Raw genomic sequence first — 18,389 nt, forward strand, 5'->3', positions numbered from 1 at the left:
TATATATATATATATATATATATATATATATATATATATATATATATATATATATATATATATATATATATATGTACTGAAGTAGAATCCGGCATTGTTGGCCCTAATTATTATGACCCAGTTTTATGTAACTAGTCGCTCTGTTCTACGAAAATTTTAGGACCATGAAAACACGGTAATTTTTAAAGAATTCCTATGGTATGAACGATTTAAATATAAAATAGATAATAGGGTTTGACCTGAATTGTAAATCTGAGTCAGCTTTCGAAAGTTAAATCAAGAAAATTGTTGGAAGAGTTGGGAGCATGATTAAGAGGGGAAACTCACAAGTAAAATTTATTTATGGAAAGAGATAAAAAGATAAAAAAGGAAACGTGTAATTCGTTTTAGGCCGATGCTTGGATGTGGGATGAGAGGCGATGCAGATAAAAGAGCAGTATCCCAAACGAGGCAAGAGCATCCCACATCCAACCCCCACCCCGCCTTGCCACCGTCTTCAGTGCTGAATGGCTGAAAGTGATCCAGCCTAAATTTCATTCATCGATCGTACTTCACTTTTTACATTGTGTCATCTCTGACAAGTGGACAGTCATTAACCTTATGTTGCCTCGTTCCAGACCTCAGCTGTCTTCTCACGTAGAATAAGTATGGTGCATTCTGCAGAGGCCTTCATTGCTTTTATGGTACCACTGAAGAAATAGCGCAAAGGATTTTGCAATTTGACCGCACGCCATACTGCACCATTATTGTTGTTCTCTAATCAACTTGCTTGTGCTTAAGTGAACAGAACAGTTTCCGAAATATCTGTATACCTGAGGCAACAATGCCACCCTGTAATAGACAGAGAGATGAAGAGAAGTGAGAAAAGAAAAACCAGGACAAATGTGAAGGCACATCTCAGACTTGGATGAATGTCAATTCACGACATTTTGTAATTGGGACTAAGAACAAAGTTAATTATATCGAAATGTAATAAGTATATGATCCTCCCAAGAAGGCTGTGGACAACTTGATCCTTTTTAGACTTAACAGAGGACAGAGGTTAAGGTAGATCATCATCAGAATTCGACAGAGGAGGAAAGGAGGGAAGTGATAGAAACTCCTTTGAACATAACGAATTACATCTAATTTGTAGTTCTAAATAGATAAGCTTAATAGTTTTAAAATCGTATTCGAATTAAACTCAAGAAAGGAACGAAGGATTTGAAGCACTGACAAAAATCTTTTAAGAGAGGACACAGACTGAAAACAGATACCTAGAGCCTGAAAAAACTGCTAGTTGTGAGTGACGAAGCTGTTTTTATTGCATCAACAATCGTGGGAGAGATTTTTTTGAGACACTAATGTTTTACGATTAAAGGAACGCTAAGTTGCGTACTAAAATTTTTCAAGTAATTTAGATAACAAAAAGAACAATGCAATTACCTGGATTTTTGGAAAACTGACAACAAGATTTTGAGAGCCGAGTGTGAGAAATATATACATTACTAAAAGTGGAAGTTGAAGCAAAAGCATATTTAACAAGTAGATGTGGTCTCATCACCACAGCGTGTGTTGTGGTAGTGAATGTCTCCAAGGGGAACGAGAGGTGCGGGGATTATTGCTCCAGTTCAGCGGAATGTTTTTTAATGAACCGGATAATTAAAACGAGCAATTACCTAATGCCCTTTCCTAGCCGAGGCTCGAAGAAAATAAGAAAAAGGAAGAGGGAGAGCTAGAAGGAATGGGCTTAACTATAAAGAAAGCAGTACAGAAGAAAGTGACTGATATAAGGCTGGCAAAAAAAAACAAACAAACAAACAAGAAGTTAGTCTCATCGATTGGCAGCAGAGGAGAGAAACTGTCACTGAACAGTGTAATCCGAGAACTACCGACTTCTAAAGTCACTGCGGGAGGAGGCGGGCCTCCTATGTGATTTTAGGAAAATTATACTGTATGGTGAACGTCAAGAAACCTCAGGGGAAGAAAATCGGAACAGCAGGAGACAATTTATTGGTTCAGTCACACTGTAATTGTTACGAGACGAATTAATATAGAAATAAAGCCTTAAGTGTTCCCTTTTCACAGGAGATAAAGCTGAATATCCATCAGTAGAGAAGAGAAAGAAAGATGGAGTTACACGAGTTGTTAATATTAATGGAAAAGGAACGAAACTTATCTTTAAATGGAGCTTAAATTGAAATAAGAAATTTTCACTTGATATGGGGAAACTTAAGAGAGAACTACAGCATCCCTAACAGAAATGAAAGATATAATAACAAAAAAGCAGACATTGGTTTCCTCTATAGAAACTTTAACAATGTAAGGGTAGAAGAGACTCTTTAGACTTTGCAGGAAACTCTTCTAAGAGGACACTCTGAAATCAAACCAGTGGGTAGAAGGGACTCTTTAGCCTTGGTAGGCAACCCTTCTAAGAGGTTTCTGAAGACAAACCTTGTTCTCCAACCTTGGACTGTGCCGTAGCCATTGTACCATGGCCTTCCATGGTCTTGGGTTTGATTTCCCTTGCCTAAGGGTACAATCAGGCATTTAGCCTCTTTTCCGTCCACTTTCTTGTTTTTTCGAAAGGTTTGTAGGACAGGCTGATGAGAAAGCAAAAGTTGCTTGGTGGATTATCAAGAAAGTGCCTTTGTCTTTACCTAATCCCTAACTTCTGAGCATTTTATTTCTAAATCCAACCGGACTGTCCTTCCCAAGTTGTTGTGGCAAACCTGGTGGATTTCTTTTGTCTTACAAGGTGTGCCAGCCCCACCTTGTTGACCAGTTGTTTAGGCGCTTTTCTCACTGACGTATGGTGACATTTATTTATGCTCCCTACAGCATTTTTGTAAATAATGTAAATACTCTTGTTGTTGATGGTATTGTTGTTTATTGTTGTGTTGATTTTTACAGTGTTACTGCTGTTTTGAGTTCATTTATTAGTTCTGATTCTGATTTTATGTTGTTAATTTTATTTCTTTTGGGAGACATTGAGCTTTACCCTGGGCCTGTTACTCATTAAAGCAAGAAAAATTGCAAAGTACTGTACTCAAATTTTCGGGGCTTAAGGTCAAATTTTCTTGATCTCTAGAGTTGTGTCCATAACTATGATTTGTTGTTTTTATCTGAGAATCTTGTAAGTAGTAACAAATCAAAGGCTGAGTTTTGATCCTGGGGTTTGATGTCCCTGACTATTTATCGTTGTAACATCCCACATGTGGAAAATTTGGAGTGTAGTTGCCATGAAGTTCTTTGTTTTAAAATTTTCAGTAAGTTCTACAATGTTTATGTATTTGCTGTTTACTGTAATCCAAATGTCGACGTTTCTATGTATGACGGTCCTTTGGAAAGGACTAGTATGGCTCAGTTATAGGATTCATGAGCTTCATTCGTTATTTGTGGAGACTGTAATGCAAAGCACAGTGAGTGGCTAAATTCAAATTCCACAGATTAACATGGCCGGTCTGCTCTTGAGTTTTGTTTATCCTCCAATTTTGTCCAGCTAATTGAGGAACCAACATACATTTCTGTTCATAGATTAGATCTCATATTCACAGATGTTCCAGCTATTGTGAAGTCCAAGGTCTGTGAATATACAGGCACTTCTGATCATTGGGCCATTGAGATGGACATATCGGTCAATCAGTATATTCCTAATTGCACTATTGGAAAAATGGTCTGGTTGAAATCCAGAGCCAACTGGGATCACACTATTGAAGCTTGTCAGGCATTGATGTTTCAGATGCTATATTAGGCCCTGATCCCAAGAAGAAGTTAAACGAAATGCTGATGGCTATTTTAATAAGATATGTCCCTAGAAATGTCATCAAATTAAGGACAAATAACCAGCCAGGGTTTGATGATATACGTAGGTGAGCCTACCATGACAAACAGGCCAAATTCAAGGCATGGAGACGAAATCGTTCAAATGAAAATTACACCATTTTTGTTGAGTCTCGCTGTGCTGGAAATAGAACTTGCCATACAGCCGAGAGAAATTACAATAATCCCTTGAGGAGGAAACTTGAAGGAATTACTCAGCCTCATCTGTGGTGGACCAAATCGACATAATCTATCTTTGGGTCATGCTTGTCTTCCATTCCACCACTACTAACAGTTAATGGTAGATTGGTTACTGGCCCCAGGGAAAAGACTGAACTGCTTAATTAAGCTTTTGAAGATAAGCAATCAGCTGAGGATGTCCCTCTCCCTGATACTTGTCATCCTGAACCTCTTCTTACAAAATTTGCATTTTGCTGCAGGGATGTTAAGAAAATTCTGGACAATCTTCAGAGCTGGGGTGGAGAAGACCTTGATGGTTTCTTCCCTTTGTTTTTAAAAAAGTTTCTAGCATGTTGTCTCCCAAGTTTAGTATATTCTATAGATTTCTATGTCGACGTAGTATCTTTACATATGTGCACAAGCTTAGTAATACAGTGCCTGTTCCAAAGATTGGCATATCTGCAGACTACAGTGCCTACAGGCCAGTCTCTATTCTTCCTGTGCTCTCCAGAGTTGCTGAAAAACTTATTTTTAAGCCACTAAATAAGTATGTAGAATCTAAAGGGTTGTTAGCTGATAGTCAATATACATATAGGAAGCAGCTAGGTACCTGTGATGCTCTTATAGATAAGACATGCCATTTGCAAGGGAACCTTGATAAGGGTTTTGAGTGCAGAGTAATTCAGATAGATTGTAGTGGTGATTTCGATTTAGTAAATCATAAGGCGCTTATTTATAAACTTCAGAATCTTGGAGTGGGTGGATATGTTTTAGGATTACTTTAAGATTTCCTTACAGGTAGGCAGCAGCGAGTTGCTAAGGACGAGATCTTAAGTGAACCGAGACCTATTGTGTCTGGAGTTCCACAGGGCAGTGTTCTTGTTCGACTGTTATTTTTAGTGTATACAAGTGACACGGTTGTTGGCCTGGAAAACAAAATTGTTTAGTATGCCGATGTTGCAACACTTGTGGGTGTAGTAAAGTCTCTACTTTTGAGAAATGAAGCTGCCCTCAGCCTCAGTCGGGACATGGACCGGATCAGGGAATGGTGTAGTCGGAGGGGTATGAGGCTGAACTCCAGTAAAACGAAAACACTATTGATTAGCAGATTTCATACTGATTTCCCACCCCATCCTCCCCTCCAAGTGGGTGGAACTTTGCTGAACGAGTCTGATTTTTTAACTATTCTAGGTGTAACCTTTGACTCACATCTAACTTTTGAGAAACATCTAATGAAAGTTTCAGCAAATGCTGCACGGAAAAGTGATAAAGTCAATGCAACCTGTTTTAGGTCATTTGTATTCCCTTTACTAGAATACTGCTCTCCGGTGTGGATGTCTACGTCTGCCAAAGATTTATCTCTTTCAGATAGAGTGGTTCGTGGTAGGTTTTTGTTTCCTAATAGTAGTAGTTATGACTTGGACCATCGACGGACGTCTCTTGTTTGTCACTTTTTCATAAGTAGTATTTCAACAGAGATCTTTCACATTCACAATTGATCCTTGATCCCCTTTATCTGCCGTGAGCAACTAGATTTGCTGAACAGCAGCACCAATATGCAGTAAATGTGCCTCGCTTTCGAACATCTCAGTTCCAGAGGTTCTTTATTCCTCACACCGTTGGACTGTGGAACAGCCTCCCAGAGGATGTGCAATTGGAACTTCAAAAGTTCAAGCGAAGGTGCAGTGCACTGCTACCCTAATACTATTCTCCTTGTATTCCAATACATTTTTATCTATTTGTTAATTTATTAATTTATTTTTTCTTTTTTAATAAGTGAGTGGGATCTCTTCTTTCTGTATTTCCCTTTGTCTCCTCTTACTTTTTCCTAACAAACACCATATTCTTTGGAAGCTTGAATTTCAAGTCAATGGCTCCTGTGGGTTTGTTCCATATGAATAGGTTTCATCTGAATAATAATAATAATAATAATAATAATAATAATAATAATAATAATAATAATAATAATAATAATAATAATAATAATAATTCTCAAACACTGCGATTATAAACTGCAACACAAGGTGCTGCAAGTCTCGGCTTTTGGTGCTGAAGCAATCCTATACACATGGAAAAACCAACAGGAATTGGTAAAATAATGACCTTACATATATAGCCTTAAAGTGCAAAAAAAAAAAAAGGTACATGAAAAAGTCTATAGCCCAGAGAGAGGTGAAGAAAAATATTTCATTAATGAACGATTACCGAATCTCAGTTCTGACAAATGAAATGTTTATGCTTAATTGACACTGAATTGCACTCCCTTCTGTTTCACAAAGGATTCGATGAGGTGAAATAGAATTTGTTTGTACATGATGATGAGGACCTAAAAAATCCTAGGTATAGAATGACAGTACATGAGAAAACGAACACGATATGGTTGCAGTCGTCGCACGCAAAGTAAATGCTACATCATTGTGGACTGAAAACGTGTTAGTAGTGTAAATTTTTGTTTGTTTAGCTGTCATATTTTTGTTTGTTTATCATTTTTCTTTGCAGATGCCTTGAAAACATATGGGGAACTTGCTTTATTTTCTTCTTCTTTTACTTTAGGAATTTACAAAAAACGTAGCGGAAATCGGATTTCAGACAGTACTGAATGCGCCTTGCTGCAAGGAGGAATTCCTTACTTTTAGGTGTTAGTCGAAAATATGAGGTAATTGTTTAGAGGAAATATGAGTAATCATTACTCACTTATATTCAAGAAGTTATCATTGTTTTTTCCAAGATTTTTTTAGTCGAGAGAGAGAGAGAGAGAGAGAGAGAGAGAGAGAGAGAGAGAGAGAGAGAGAGAGAGAGAGAGAGAGAGAAATCCATTACATTAGCATATCACATTTACATATCTTATTACCGAACTTTTGTACTCCCGGCATCAACAACTTTTCGGAAAAACTTCTAGACTTTCCCGAAATTATAAGTATATATTATCTAAAAAAAAAGAGAGAGAGAGAGAGACGAGAATTGTATCCATTTCCATTTTGTTAATATTCTCGATACTTTACAAAACTTTTTCTTAAAAGAGAAAAGGCGATGGCCAAGAATCTTTCCTGTATTTCATAGTTACACTTTCAGCGTTATTGTTATTATTATTATTATTATTATTATTATTATTATTATTATTATTATTATTATTATTATTATTATTATCACAGTTCATCACAGTCTATTCAGCCTCACGGGTTGAATCCTGCTTCCTTAGGAGTCCATCACTTTTCTTGCTATATGTGCTGTTTCTAGCAACACGCTCTTTTGCGTGAGTCCTGGGCCTACTCCTGTTCCCAGTTTAACTAGGTTTTTCTTCAGAGATTTTGGCATTGTGCCCAGCGCTCCAGTGATTATGGGCAGTACCTCTACTGTCATGTCCCATAGCCTTCTAAATGTCCTTAGCCTTCTCAACTCCAGCCGCAGGTCTCGATACTTGCCTATTTTTTCTTCTCTCTCTCTCTCTCTCTCTTTCTCTTCTTCTCTGGAGTCTCACGGTATTATGATGCCTAGAAGTGATACTATGTTTTTGGTTCTGTCGATCAGAATCAGGTCTGGTCGATGTGCCTGTCCGTCCTTATACTGTAGCCCAAGAGTAATTTTACCTGCTATTTTTCTACTACTCCTTCAGGGTGGTGTTCGTACCACATGGTGCCTCACGCTATATGATGTTTCTTGCTTAAACTGCAATGGAGGGCTTTTGGCACTGGGCCATGTCTCTTTTTACGCTGGTTCTGTTCTAGTGCTGGACATTTGCTTGCAATGTAGTTTATGGTCTCTTCTTTTACATAACATTTTTTACACTTGGAAGTGATATTCGTTCCATCTGCTCTCTGGATGTATTTTGTTTTTAGTGCCAGATCTTGTCCGCTGCCAAGTCGCCATTACCATATTTAACTGTTCAACAGTTTTTTAGTCTGTCTTATGAATTGTACATTCCTAAGTTTTCGGTGCCATTCTTCTGTCCTGGTCTTTGTTGTTCTATCTTTATATACTGCTGTAGTTCTTCATCCTCCTTAATCAGGCCTTCCTCCCACGTGCTTCTTAGCCATTCATCCTCATTGGTCCTCTACTATTGTCTCGGCGTTCTGCTTTCGGTGATGAAACAATCCTTGATGTTAAGTGTTTCTCTCCCTCCTTCTCTGTGCAGTATGTCTAGTCTTATATCTGCTCTTGGGTGCAGTGCTTGGTACACATTCATTATCCTCATAAGTCCATGAATCTAGCACTACCTGGTTAGTGAAACTGCCCAGCTGTTTATGGCTTTCCCATGTTTCCAGAGCTGAGTTTTGATTGGAGTACCGATTTCACTATCTGTATTCTTTCCTGCTCTTGTCCCTGATCTCTTGGTCTTTATTTTTTTTCCTTCCTCTTCCTTTATCGCCAGGTATTTGTATCCTGCTTCATCCATGTCCTTAATGGCATTTCAGTAGGGTACTTGTATTCCTTCAGTTCTTGTTACTTTGCTTCTCTTTATCGACGAAGACACACTTCTAAACTTAATCTTGATGTCTCCTGATACAATTCATATACTCTTTTTTTATTACTTCTCTTGAACAATCTATGTCAACCATGAACATCAGAGCACTGATTCTGCTTCCTCTCTTGAGTTGGTATCCATCCTCCACAAAATAATAAAAAAGGACAGAAGTGTGAAATAGGTGGAAATAAGAAAAAGAAACAAAGGAATAAACAAATGAAAATATACATAAACAAGAAACAGCTTAGAGAATTGGGAAACAAATGATGGTCATAAACGGGAAAACTGTAAATGGGATTATAACTTAAGACTTTTAGATTGTCAAACTAGCAACAATGAAACAAAAGAGCGATGTCTTTCCTTCTTTCTTTAAATCTTCAGCTGAAAACCCTTATGGACAGATTCAACAAACTATAAACCCAAGAATGCTCCAAAGGGAAATTAGCCTACAGAGAGTGACATGTTATAGGAAAAGGTGATACATAGATAAATGTGAGGGAACAGGAAATAAGACCGATACAGCTGAATTGACATCAGCAGAAAACTGGAATGAATTTGTTCCTTGCTAGAACATTTGGAGACTAGAAGATTCAACACCTACACTAAGTAAACTGTTACACATTTTAGTTGTAGCCAAGATAAAACTCCTATCAGACTGAGTAATATTGAGTCTTATACTAGAAAACGACACACTGTGTGCAGCATCAGTCAGCTTACTGTTGCAGGCAAAAGAACGGTGCAGAGGATGTTTGCTGTTATATTACATTTTATGCAACAAACATAATGAACTCATCTTACGTCTGTGCTACAAGTCAATATTTAGAGTTGGTAAAATAAATCTAACTGATGACATTACTATCCCGAAGGACACACTGGAGAATAGTACTCCAAACAAGGAAAAAGACAGAGTTAAACCACTTATATATAACTGCTTCATAGCAAAACATCTAAAAGCATTTCTGCAGGATACCCACTTTTTGAGAAACAGTGGTAGCAATATTATCATGTATATGCTTCTCAAAAGTCAGTTGCTCATCAAAAGCTACACCTTCCTGTTTTTAAATGTAAATGAGCTTTAGAAGGGTTAAGTTAATTTCATGCCCCAAAGCATAGAGACTCATGATTATGTGCCAGATATCTATTCAAGGATTCTGCTATGACAGACCTAAGGCATGCGGAAGGAGCAACAACTAGAAGAGCAACATCAACGGCATATGCAATAACTACACCATACTATTTGCTCACAAAGACTTGAACTTAAAGTTCTGCCTTCTCTTTAGGGCAATATACAGCAGTTCCATCAGCTCCTACACGGGAAGGCTTGCTAGAATCAACTCCAAAGGTATACCACCACTTATCGTCATCACCACTGGAGAGTAAGATCTCCTTCACACCCTAATTATGAACTCTCTCAGCTCTCTCTTAGACTAACAGAGTTTGACTTCTAACCTCTGTGAAATTAAGCCACAAAAAGTCAGATCAACTGTTCCTCCATAAGTGATAAACTTTTGTTTTTCATGGTAAGGAAGCATTAAACCATGCCTTATCTTTAAGATGAAACTTGAGGATTTTAGAAGGAATTATCCTCTCGATGATAATGGGGGGGATGATCATTTAAATGCTCCGCAATATTCAGACTTCTATAAATACTGCTCCCCCTGAGCTCAATATGATCATGGTGAATACCATCCCAATTAACCTTGGATTTTATTGATACCTATCTTAAAAAGTTAATATCAGGAACAACGTGATTCATCTCTACATTAGTCTTTATCAAACTTTGATCAGATGAACCCACTGGAAAACCTACTCCAAAAGATACAGTTCCTGTAATATCTCTGAATATAAGGTCAATACAGTTGGCAGACTGATGTGTGGGTTCTTTTATTAACTGCTCTCAATCAGATAGATTGGGCAAATCTAAAGTAGCAACTCCATGATTATTTATGCTAGTAACTGGTCTCAGCCATTCATTTCGGTGTGATGAGTACTGTAATCACAAATAAAAATGAGATGCCTAGAGTCAGCTTCCCAAACTTCTATCATTTTGGTAAGAAAGCAGCCATAATCAGGGTCATCCAAATTTGGATTCTTATGGCTAGCAAAAACATAAACATAAACATTTATTAGTCTTCCACAGACTTTAACCACCTAAGTTTCATGACGTCCACACTCATGCAGTGGCCTATGAAATCTGAAGAAACCCTCTCAAATATACAGATCCAATCAGGAGTCTGCTGGAATAGCATTACAGTTGAGTATAATGGGATTCTTAAACCCTGGAATCAAATTAGACACAAGAGTTTCATATCTAAACAAGATATCAAAACTGACTTCGGCAACATCAAAGATCTTTTTATTCTGATACATCTACTTAACAAAAACAATAATAAGAACAAAAAAAAATTATTGTCGGGATGAAACAGGTCTCCAGATTTGCCAGAAGCTGCAGAAAGGACAGTAGTGGTCGTTTTGAAGAAGACACGTCACGGGTAAAGCTAAAGAAAAGCAAAATGACAAGGATAAAGTCACTTCTTACTAAACCCCCAGGGATCCTTGGCCCTTCTACTAAGCCTGCCCTTTTGGAAAAGAGGAGGAAGAGGGCACTGACAAAAAAGTGTGTTTGAGAGAACCCCCAAACAAGGGAACTCCAATCCGCTAAAGGCTATGGAATCAACCAAAATTGAAGAACAATCGCTTATTTTAGAGTGGCCTTCTCCTGGAAAAGATGCTACCTGGCTACTAAGTCTCTTATATATAAAATGAAAGTCTTGATCGGAAAAGGGTAAGAAATGTAATATGTTCAGTGTTGTCAAGTGTGTCAACAGTAAAAGTTATGTAATGAACATGCCAATTTATTCCGAGTTGATGTGTGCACAGAAAAAAGCCCGTGACCAGAGAGGGACCCAACAACAGACTACACTGGCTAGTCTCTGAAGGGACACTAATTTCTCTTGTGGTAATAATATATCAACGGGCGGCTGGTAACATGACCACCCTATTACCTCACAGTAAAATATAAACCATGATCTACCAACCATTAGGTCTTTTCATAACTCTTTTAGGAGCTCTTTACCGGTAAATACATAATACTGTATACCAATATACACATTCGTATATATATATATATATATATATATATATATATATATATATATATATATATATATATATATATATATATATATATATATATATATATATATATATATGTATGTCTATATACAGTACATACATACATACACATATATGTGTGAATATATGTGTGTATATATATATATATAAATATATTCATGTGTGTGTGTGTTTGTTTGTGTGTGAGTAAAAATTATGAAATCTAATCTTCATATATTATACTGTGAAACGTCAACTTTACTTCATTATATTCTGGACCTTTGGGACATTGGGAAGGGGAAAAAGAAAAAGAATTTTGAAACAATCACGAAAAGGAATTAATAACGGTAATAATGACAGATAAAAATTAAAAAGAAAAAGGGAATTAATCCAAATGAACTTTGCGCATCACTTCCTTTTACAAACGGATAAAGAAAAAAACTGTTATTCAGAGAGAGAGAGAGAGAGAGAGAGAGAGAGAGAGTTAAATGCCCTGTGATTGGGTTTCAATAATATATATGTTTTACTGAAAAGCGTTTAGACTTTTTAATGTTTTAACTTTTGTTTGGATATAATGAAATTCTCACATTAGGATCGCTTTTTCCGTCTGGCACGTCTTTTCTCCCCACTCTCTTTTAACTTTGAACATATATTCCTTTGTCTATGTTTCTTGACAATCTACTCGTCTGTCATCTTAGAATAAATGTAGAAGCACAGAAATATTTACCTCTGAATGTTTACGGATTTTTTTCCTTAGAGTTCTCTCTCTCTCTCTCTCTACGACCTATCTCTCACTCTCGCCCTCGGAAAATAAATTCATGCAAACAGATCTACAGTGTTACGCTTTTCCTCGTTTGCCTGTCTTCCTTGCTTGGGAATCTATAAAGGTCTTTGAAAGCATATAATGCACGTCGATATTCATCAGGAGGCCCATATAAAGAAGGATTTTGATGTCATTTGGTATGCGCCTTTGCTATGAAGATAAAAGAGCAAATTCATTATATAGCCACTTCAAAAACTGTATCTGAATAATTTTGCTAAATAGCTTTTTTCATTAAGGATTGCATGACTGTCATTCATCATGAAGCTGACTATGAAGCTTAGGGAGATGATATCAGTTGAGATAATTATATTTCCAGGTTTTCGAATACATGGGGAAAACTTTTTTAAAAATGAATTATAGTGCCGAGTGTAAATATTTCTAGCAAGTTCTCTTCAACAACACACAGACATACAAAAGAAAAAGACAGCCTTTATATGCACACACACAAACACACTATATATATATATATATATATATATATATATATATATATATATATATATATATATATATATATATATATATATATATACAGTACACACACACAGTATATATATATATATATATATATATATATATATATATATATATATATATATATATATATATATATATATATATATAGAGAGAGAGAGAGAGAGAGAGAGAGAGAGAGAGAGAGAGAGAGAGAGTATACATCCTTTTTTTTTAACATTACTGTATAAATGAGCAACTTTCACCTCTATTACTATTTCCCTGCACCAATACTACAAAAGAAACATAACCTGGAAACAAAACCGTAATCTGGTTTCTATTTCAATCAGACAAATGATATAATAACAGCTCAAAAAAAATTCAACAGGTCTCTTTTCAAATTTGATTTTTACAGAAATAATATTCCAAGACACAAACTTGAAATTTCCCTTGAGCTACAATTAAAAAGGGGGATGAGGTCGCCATTTGCGTACTACTGCACCATCTTTATACAACACTTGTTCCTTAAAATCAAGGCAGATGTTGCACTCAACATTTCAGGATTTCTTTTTTCCTCTTCTTCAATATCATTCAGCCTCTCCCATGCCTTCCTTACTCCAGGATGTGAATCTTTCTTAATGTAGATCCTCTTATATGGCTCCTATAAAACCTTGAGTTTTATGCACTTTTCCAACACTTTATCTCAGATAGATTTTAAGTCTTCTCGAACAAGCAGCAGATGTAGATGGTTGTTTCCCTGTTCCAAACGACCTAGCCTCTGGTTAGAACAAACCATAGCACGGAATCTACTTTTACAGTGAGCCAAACCTTCTGAATCCTATCCTCCTCTGAGTTGGCACTATCAAGTACGATTTGCACGTTAGACACGGCAAACAAAACCGAGCTTGTTTCCCTTTCCCGCTGGTCAAGACGCTCTAGAAATAGGTGAGGCTGCAAAATGATTTCTGAATGTTTTTCAGTGATGTACGTTCATTCCTTAATGTTTCCCTTCGATTTGTTTTCTGATGATGTAGTCATATTGCGCATATCTGCTAATTCCCTCACTATTAAGTCTAGCTTCTCCTCCTATCTGGCCCTTGATGTTACATCATCTCTATTTGCCGACAACATTGCATCAATGAGCTCATCCTTTGATACCTTGCTTAACTGATTTCTCTGCAGTTTCCTCAACTCTACAAGAATTTTACCCAGCATGATAAACGGTATGCTGAGAATGGCCAAATAATTAAGCACAAAAATGTCAAAATTCAAGTAAAGAAGGTCCTCATTAATTCAATGAGCATGTTCACCTAAAACATTTTTCGCAAGAGTCTGGTGCTGGTAAATCAAAATTTACCATTATTTGTCACTAAACTCGCTTCCAAAATTAACACCTTGATTCAATATCATAAACATCATCCATTTATGCACCCTATTTTATGATATCAGTCTCTATCAATGGTTAATTCTAGAGAAATCGGGGTTAAATAAGAGAGTCAACCTACTGTCTTGTTTACACGGGTTCTTCTGCCGTAGATGAGAGAACTTTTAGTAGCCATCTAAAGTCCTGAACATATGCCATAAAAATCGACAAGTCTTCATCTTCTTCACAGAAAGAAAGTGAAGGGGCCCTGGAAAAACAATTCATTACCAGAACAGCGATGACAAGAAGGCTTTATTCCTTGAAATCTACCTTGAGAAAAAGCCTACTAATTTTGTCACGCCCATTTATCCAAAGCTACCAAAGTGGTCGTTGCTTGGAGCAGTAACTGAAGGGTGGTCCATCTATAACTGGAATGTTTGAAATAGATGCTGATTTAATTTCATTGCTAGAATCAAGACCCTAAGGCCATAAGAATTCCAAAAACGTTCCAGCAGGATCGAGGCACCCTCGAAAGAACAGACACGAACCAGAACCAGATGATTACAATCGCTATCAGCCTTCCTAGAATGTAATTCAACTTGGCTGATATTATTATTTCAGGTGAGTGTAGATCTCCTGATCTGCTCCAGTCATACTTATCATTTTAGCTTCATGGAATACCATGCTTAAAAAAATATTCCGTTGGCAAAAACAGCCGATGGAAGGAAAATAAATAAAATTTTGTACCAACGATTTCAGTCTTCTCCTCCTAAGTTTTGACTTTGAGAAGAGTATATGAACAGCACACACACAAACACAAACACAAACACACACACACACACACACACACACACACACACATATATATATATATATATATATATATATATATATATATATATATATGTGTATGTATATATATATATATATATATATATATATATATATATATATATATATATATATATATATATATATATATAAACAGGTGAATTAGAAGTGATAAAAAAAGTGTAACAAACAATTGCCGTTCCTGGAATAGTGATGAATCATACCTGGGTAAATCTAACTACCATACAAGGATTTTCCTTTTCAATAGTTTCAAGACAAGTTTCCAAGTTTAGCAATGAATACATGCCAACATCGGTTGCAATTACGTATATCCCATTCATGTGGATATGAATTTTCTACAGTCCCACCAGTTTCCCGGAAACGATTTACTGTCAATAACCAATTTTTGACTTCCCGAGAGCTTTGCCCTAGTATATGTCTACTACCTAACCTCCAATATGTGTAACGCAGAATCCTTAATTTCCATGCTCTAGCAGGCAACATTAAGGGATGTATTCTACATGAACAAGATAATTCAGATGTCGTCCCCATGCATAAGTAATCAAGTTCTTAATTCCTTTCACTTTATTGCAAACTAGCATTCAATGGTGGCAGTATTTTGGTGACTTTAATTAAGTTCAAGTTCACCAACTGTATTACTGGTAAACTGATTTGTCCGCATTTCTCATTACGCATTACGACTTTGCGTTTGTTGTTTAGAAGCATTCAAGCTCGATCTGTAATAGCACTCTGGATTTCCTGCTGGTGAGGTGAGTGTGGAGTTATACTTATTTATCTATCACTCTATCTATCTATCTATTTATCTATATATATATATATATATATATATATATATATATATATATATATATATATATATACATATATAAATGTAAAAGAATTATATTACGAATGTTGTTTAATATCCATATCGCTCTACTTCAGGAATATCAGTCATCAATGACTTGGTACCCAAGTGACTCGAACACCCGACAGTACCCATCAACGACTTCCAGTCGATGTTCTAAACCACTGGGCTGTCAAGAGAGGTATAAGTTAATGCCGACTCTACTGTACATTATCCCCGTCGAGTGCAGGAATTTGTACTTAGCGTAGACCTCAACTTACCCCCACCATGACAGACGATTGGTACGTTTGGAACACGTAGCTGTTCATGAATTTTTATCACACCACCGTGGCATTTTATATACAAACATTAAGCTATAAATGTTGTTTAATATGTAATTCGCGCTACTTCGGGTATATCACCGAAGGGGAATTATAAGTGTTAAATGATCTGGCACCAAAGTAACTCGAACACATCCCGACGTCCCAGTGGTCTAGAACGTCGACTGGAAGTCGTTGATGGGTACTGTCGGATGTCCTAGTCACTTCGGTACCAAATCATTTATTACTTATAATTCCCCTTTGGTGATAATTCCCCAAGTATCGCGAAAGGAGGAGCCGTAAACTCAATGACTGAGGTTAGTGCTCCATTTAGAGAACATGTACTTTTCTATGTAGGCTGACTTACTTCTCTGTCAAGTCCAACCATCCTGTCCCTCCTAATGCTCTATACATTTTACATATTTCTTTTAAAGTTTATTTATTCTTTTCTCTTATTATTCTGTAATCAGTTACATTCATTTTCAGCTTATCATAAGAATGAACTATCTTCTTAGCATCTGCCCAGTTGATGGTATGGCCGATTGGGTTATCTTAACGAAAAGTTGCATTTTTCTCCTGTGCATATCTTATATATTTTATGTTGTACTATTCTATTTTCCAGTGATTTTCCCGTTTGACCAATATAAAAGTTGTCACAGGACTTAAATAGGAATTGTTATGCAAAACCTCTAGTATTGTCGAGAGAGACCTTCATCAGAGCTTTTTTTTTTCACTGTATTACCATACGGTAGCACAAGCAGGCATTTATGTTTTTCTTTTATCATTATAAAAATTCTCTTTTGCCTCTCTTGATGCATTGTCATACAGGATAAAGATATTTCAATATCTTGCTTGTTTGTAATTGATTTTATCTATTTCATATCAATATCCTCAAGACTACATATACATAATGCTCTTAACAACAGGTGAAAGGGCTTTTAGAAATATGAGAATTTTTTTCGCGTATAAAAGTGAGAATCCGGGAATGCGATTATTCATCAGTGCATTAACGAGAGTCATCATTAACATTTACTGATTTCCCGAACAAAACGTGTTACGTAATCACACCAACTTGGCAAACAGCAATAGTCACGGAAACTCTCAGGTTAAGAAATGATTCGGAATGAAAACCATTTACTCCTGTAATCCAACGCCTCCGCCTCATTTTTATCCTTCAGTTTTTCGTCTTCTTTCTTATTCTCTTGCACTCCTTTCCCACTTCCTCCTCGAGCACTCTTTTCTTTCTTCCTTCTCTGACAACCCCAACGCTTCGCTCTCCTCCACCTCCACCTCCTGGTCTTGATAATCGGGCCTCCTCTACTCTTAGCTCCTCGTTGGAAGAGTCGGTAGAGTTCTCGGCTAGCACTCTGCTAGGCCCGAGTTCGAGTCTCCTACCAGCCAATGAAGAATTAGAAGAATTTATTTCTGGTGTTAGAAATTCATTTCTCGGTATAATGTGGTTCGGATTCCACAATAAGCTGTAGGTCCCGTTGCTAGGTAACCAATTGGTTCTTAGCCACGTAAAATAAGTCTAATCCTTCGGGCCAACCCTCTCTAGGAGAGCTGTTAATCAGCTCAGTGGTCTGGTTAAACTAAGGTATACTTATTTTTCTCCTCAACTCATTCTCGCTTTTCGCCTCCTCCTCCTCTTCACTAACATTCCTAGTTAGGTAGTTATTTAGTTATTCCCATTTTGCTCTCCTTCCCTTCCCCCAAAACAACTCCTCCTCGTCCTCTTCCTCTTCCTACCCCTCCTCCTCCTCCTCCTCCTGTTTATAACGATCATCACCATCATCATCAGCCTTCGCATTAAGGTGTTCATCTAGATCTCAAACACAGAATTTCCTTTGGTGAATTTCTGTAACATGAAGGCAATTAGCAAACGGATTTAATATCAACAGATCGCAAGTCGTAAATTCTGAGCGAATGCATTGATTCAAAGCAAATATGCCGAAGCCGAAATTGCAAACAAGCTGTTGTAGTAATGTGAGCTTGCCGAGGTAATATACGTTTAAGTGATCCATTTATGCCGATGTATTTTCAGGGGTTTAGGGGCTTTGCGCACGTATGAAGACAGGCACATTCCATTGTGAATACGAGTACGCGCGCCCACGCGCGCGAACATACACATACACACACATATATATACAATAATATATTTATACACACACACATCTATATATATACTGATGTGT

The 18,389-nt window shown here is 36.8% G+C and overlaps 1 protein-coding gene across 6 annotated transcripts in view; it reads right to left on the bottom strand.

Moving 5' to 3' along the window:
• Positions 1-18,389, bottom strand: part of LOC136845715 (uncharacterized) — an 893,447-nt gene that overhangs the window by 179,614 nt on the left and 695,444 nt on the right. The window lies entirely within an intron of this gene.

This window comes from Macrobrachium rosenbergii, chromosome 14 (assembly GCF_040412425.1).
Source record: "Macrobrachium rosenbergii isolate ZJJX-2024 chromosome 14, ASM4041242v1, whole genome shotgun sequence".
NCBI classification, from domain to species: Eukaryota; Metazoa; Arthropoda; class Malacostraca; order Decapoda; family Palaemonidae; genus Macrobrachium; species Macrobrachium rosenbergii.